Consider the following 6,051-nt stretch of genomic DNA (forward strand, 5'->3'; position numbering starts at 1 on the left):
GAGATATGGATGAATGACGAACAATGCTGCTAAAAATAGAGTAGAACCTTTTTTGAAAAGCCACTTGATTGACTGAGGAAAGTGGTTGACAAGAGGGTGGAGTTGCATCAGACAACAGGGTTTGCCGGGCAGGAAAACATTTCAGTATATCATCACAATACACATATCCCTGTAATTCTGTTTATTTTTACAATGAGTCTTGAACCTGCCAGAGCCTGAAGCCATAATCATTATGCTATGCATGATAAATTTTTTGTATAACAAGAATACTCAAACTACATGGCATTTGAATACTAGGATTTTTTTGTTTTCTTTCCACAATTATTCTGCCCAGAGCCTAACGCTATTATCATGTTGTATGATGCAAAACAAATACTATTTAAATTACATAAATATACATACTAGATTGATGTGTTTGAATAGATACCCCTATAATGAAATAATCCAGGTCCACCTGGCATTCTTCTCTGGAGTGGCCGTTATGGATGAATGAAAAACGAAGCCATGCATTCTGTCAATATCTAGCCCTACATTCTGAGCGCAGTCGAAGCGAAATTCTACCATTGAAAAATACAGACAACATAAGGTTTTGTCGCTTATACTTTTTAGGTATTTCCTGTGACAATGAGAAACTTTATGTGATAATTGCAATTGTACCTGTATCTTGAGTGAGTCAGAATACACGAATCAGGAATAAGTTGAGTTACAAATTAGTCAAATTTGTAATAAGAATACTGATTGTACATTTTCTGTACCGGAAAGTAAATATCTGATATTTAGTAAAAACAATATATCAAACAGGAAAACAGATCTATACCTATAGTTTCTGGGTCTAAGGTTGTTTGGCACCTTTCTTCCTTCTAGTTCTTCTTCTTCCATCATTTATTTATTGGTTCAGCTGTATACAAACAGCCAGGGCTGCCCAACTAGCCGTAGGCTATTGTCAAGGACTTACCCTTCTTCCATTAGCAGCTGCAACGACATAATTAATTTTGAAAAATTAGAAAAAAAACTGTAGGCTTATGTGACTATTCCCATTCCCTTAAAAACAGTAATTATCTTCACGTTGGCCTAATGAGCCTATAAGAGAACAGGAGGATAAAATATGTCTGAAGAGTCATGTGACTGCAGTTATTCCACTATCAGCACCACAGACAGGTATGGTTGCACTACGAACTGCACTATTTTCAGTCAGGATTTTCATAGCATTTGTATTTTAAAATCTCCAACCTACCAGGCTTCTGGGATTCTAGCTAGCCGGTTGAGATGTGGAGGTGTCTGAACATCAGTGGCACGCCTGTGATGGTAATACTACCAAGTAGGTTACCATCAAAATACAGAAATGCTAAGGTTTACTTATTACAATAACTGGGTCAACAACATAAGGCTTATATTTACCATACTTCATATCATAGGTTCATTAAGTCAGACTCGGAATAAAAACACTTCCTTGGTGGATAAGACGCACGGTTGGCTGGCAGAGGACTTCAACAATGTAAACTTTGGAATGTGGTGGCTTGGTTTATTGGAGGTCTGGGGGTGGTTAGCAGGCCAGGTTTGACTGTGATATTGGGCATTTGATTCACTTTGCGTCAGGTCTGGCTTTAATTGCCATCTTGTAGTAATGATAGGTAACACATTGTATATTGCTTCAAATCAATGAAAAGATCACTTCAGAATAAGGACAATATTTGCAATTATCTATATATTTGATATGGAATTATCTTTCGTTGAAGAGATTCATTGATCACGAGACTCGCATGGATCTTCTGCCCCTCACCCCTCCTTCTTACGCAGTAGGGGTAAGTAGGACTTGGGCAGCTCCCAGCCATCGTTGCGATTCAGCTTCGCACCTTCCAACTGGATGTGGACTACTTCTTTAATATTATCTTCCTATTATTTTTTTAACGTGAAAAAAAAGTATTGTTGCGATGCTTGGCCATATAACACGTAGTACACCTTACCATGCCATACCATACCATACCATACCATACCATACCTTACCTTACCTTACCTTACCTTACCTAGCTATCCTGCTTTAGTGATTTGAATAATGTTCTTGTCTTTAATTGAATCCCTGGTGGCATCCCAAAGTTATTGCCCAGCGGTGGTTGAAATGAAATCACATATATTCTACACAGAAATTCAATACATTTGACATATTCTCAGCTGGAACACGTTCAAAGAAAGGACACAATGGAATATGCGAGTTATAAATAAAAACCCCTCGGAAGAACTAGTTGCAAAGTATTTCCATCAACTGTAAGGATCTAGGTTTAAGTTTGAGCACATTAAAAGTTATTTTGGACCGGTACGTAGAAGATGGGGGGAGGGGGGGATCTACCATTTACTTAGAAATACATCACACCGACCGTCTTCACACAATGGCATTCATGGAAGAAAACTATTGTATTTCCATTTTGTGTCATTCAATTACCTTAGAGCAGCAATCACAGCAAATATGCATAGTATGTATGCATTCTCAGTATTGGAAAATGGTTTGGCGAGATATGAAATGATGTATAGAGCCTGTGGGTTTTGAAAAGCGTCATAAATGTTAACAAAGTTTTAAGGATCAATGCGTTCTCTTAGTGCCCTCTGTTTCTGATACATCCAGATATCTGGGCACTTGGATATTGTTGTGAATCTGCAATTTAGACCCTTCCCTGTCAATGCCATATGTCTGGACATTAATTGGTTCTTGTAGAATGCTGTTGATGGCCGATGTCCTCGAGTGCCATAGTCTCCTTTCACCCGCAACTGTGGAGTGGAGATAAGTTGTGGTCTGTTCTGACTTTGTCGGAATTGAAGCCATCAACAAATACATCAACTGTTCTGTTAATACGGGAGCAGAAGACAAAGGGAACTCGTGTTACAGACAAAGTGTTTCAAAAATTATTAAAAAAAAACATCCATGCAAATAGACATTTTTGATGACTGGCTGTTAAAAAAAATTGACTGTACACTACTACGCAAGTAGTACATTATTCAAGCTCTGCAACAAATATATGAACACTATGTTTTAGTAGATCGAATCTAGCCACCCTTTTGAATGAGTTTAATTAAATTGTTTTCGTGAACTAACGGCGTTCTTTAATCTGAATGGATCTCACAATCCTTCAAACTCCATGTAGTAAAAGAAAAGATGCATCCAGATCTCTGAGCACATCGATACTGTTGTGAACCTGCAGTTCAGGCCATTCCCTGTCAATACCATATGTCTCAGTCATCAATTGGTTCTTGGAGAATGCTGCTGATGGTCGATGTCCTCGAGTGGGATAGTCTCCATTCACTCGCAACTGCAGTGGAGATAAGTTGTGGTCTGTTTTAACTTTGTGGACAGTGAGGCCGTCCATCATCAAATGTTCTGTTAATGTGGGAGCAGAAGACAAAGTAGAGACAGGTGTTTCGACTTGTGACTGTCACTTAATATTTAACGTACGGGCAAAAAAAAAAAAAACAAAAAAATATAACTAAAACATCCATCTAAATAGGCAACTCTGTCAGCCTGCCGAACCCTCACCACGTCCAGCTCGGTAGGATGGTTGCAGTGAATGCGCTCTAGTGAACAGTCTTATCGCCGTTACATAGTGAAGGATGATGTCATAGGCGGATTGATCCAATTGTCGCGCAGTGTGAAAAGAACGCCATACTTCTACTCTTCACTCTGCGCCACAGTCGCTCAATTCTCAAGGGGTTGACATCATCTTTATTGACATGTAAACGCAACACATTTATAATCAACGTACACGACGAAGAAACCTAGGTTTCTTCGAGTTTAAAAGACGAAGAAACCTAGGCTGACCCCATAATCAGAATAGTAAAAATTTTGGAGGGCGCAAGGTAAAAACTTAATGTGTGCATCCGACTTATTGATACATGTTGTATTGCACAACGTTAGATAACAATCTTGGCGTGTATTGCAATGTGGCTTTCACGAGAAATGTTGCATGTAGACAAAAGTTATCTGTTAGAAAATAACCCAGATGTGGATTCCCACGCTGGCGTGTTTCTCGCACAATATATTGCTTTGACGAACACAAAGCGCATGAACCTAAACATACTCGGTTTAAACGTCCAAGAAGTTAACAGACGAACACTGATAGCAAGCATCGATTCATAATAATAGGGTCAGAGGTTCATGGCCATAATATATATATATATATATATATAGCACATAATACACACTCGCGTTGAATGTTTATAAAGTTTACATAGCAATACATATAGTTGTTTTTATTCGAAACAATACCCTGGAAAATTCTCCACCATTATTACATCATATGGGACATGATGTATAAAGCCTGCAGGTATTGCAAAGTGTCTTAAATTTTAACAAAGTTCAAAGGATCGATGAGTTCGAATAGTGCCCTCTGTTGCTCTTCCGATACATCCATATCTCTGAACACATCGATACTGTTGTGAATCTGCAGTTTAGGCCCTTTCCCAGTCAATGCCACATGTCTCAAGCAATTGGTTTTTGTAGAATGCTGTTAATGGCCGATCTCTTCGAGTGCCATAGTCTCCTTTCACCCACAATTTGAGTGGAGATAAGTTGTGGTCTGTTCTGACTTTGTGGACAGTGAATCCATCAACAAATACATCAACTGTTATGTTTATCCGGGAGCAGAAGACAAAGTGGAGATAGAACATATGTTTTGACATGTAATTGTCACTTACAGTCAAAACATATTATAAAAACATCCATCCAAATAGGCAACCGCCTAAAACATTTTTGATGACTTGTTGTTAAGACAGAGTTTTACGGTATGCTACTACGCAAGAAGTACATTACTCCAGCTCTGCAACAAATATGTTAACACTATGTTTTAGTACATCGAATCTAGCAACCCTTCTGAATGAGTTTGATTTAATTTTTTTGTGAACTAATGGTATTCTTCAATCTGAGTGGACCTTGCATTCCGTCGAACTCCATGTAGTAGAAAAAGAACGCCAGACTTACACTATGGCTATGCACTTCGAGCCACAGACGCTCAATTCTCATCACATATTCAAGCAGCGACTTATAATAACCAGGCCAGAGTTTCATGGTAATAACATATATAATACATAATACACATTCGCATGGAATATTCATGAATTTTACATAGCAATACATATAATTGTTTTCAATACCCTGCCCATTCTCCACCATTATTACATTATATAGGCCTGTATAGAGCCTGCAGGTACTGCAAAGTGTCATTAAATTGATGTTAACAAAGTTTAAATGATCAGTGCGTTCTTTTAGTGCCCTCTGTTTCTCTTCCAAATGCATAGTTTAAGGGAAGTTTCTGGACATTGTCAGAATGGATGGTACGAAAAGCCCTGTAAAGCACCTGTAAAACTGCAGGGTGAAGGTAATGCCGTGTTCGTGGAAATCGTCACATCTTTCTGGGAAAAACGCAGGCGTTTGATACATAACAAGCGGCCGTGACTGCTTGCGGGAAACCGATGTCAAGGCAGCTCGTACTAAGTATATTGGGCTCATTTTGTTCGTAGATGGTATAGATTTAAGTGTCTTTCCGTATCAATTTGATTTCTTTACGATGGTTTTTCATGCATTTCCGATCGTTTTATGAGTTAGTGTGCTTGGGGTACTATTAGAATGTATGGGCACACAGTGGGCTTGATATACTGCTATTGAATATCCATGAGTATTTCGCTAAAAAAAGATAAGTCAATCCCGATAAGTTGCATTTAGAATTAGATGTTAGACTAGAGTAGCTACTTAGCTATACTGTTTACTGTTGTTTGTCATTTTTTTGTTTCGAAAATAATTTCATCAGGTTGGTAGATCATAGGATATAAGAGTTTTCTTTTACACAACCATGCAGTTTTTCTCACCTGATGACGTTTCGATGTATGTCAGAAATCTTCCTCAGAGCTTCTAACTGGAGTTCTGCTTCTTGCCGCTATATGTATCCGATGTAGGTGACGCTTGTGCGGCAAGAACACTATCCCAACGTTCACCCTCGATCAATATGGCTGCAGACCAGTTTTGGTAGATTTTTCCTCTCCATATAAACTTGAGTTATAGCTATACTGTTG

This window comes from Branchiostoma floridae, chromosome 8, assembly GCF_000003815.2.
Source record: "Branchiostoma floridae strain S238N-H82 chromosome 8, Bfl_VNyyK, whole genome shotgun sequence".
Lineage (NCBI taxonomy): Eukaryota > Metazoa > Chordata > Leptocardii > Amphioxiformes > Branchiostomatidae > Branchiostoma > Branchiostoma floridae.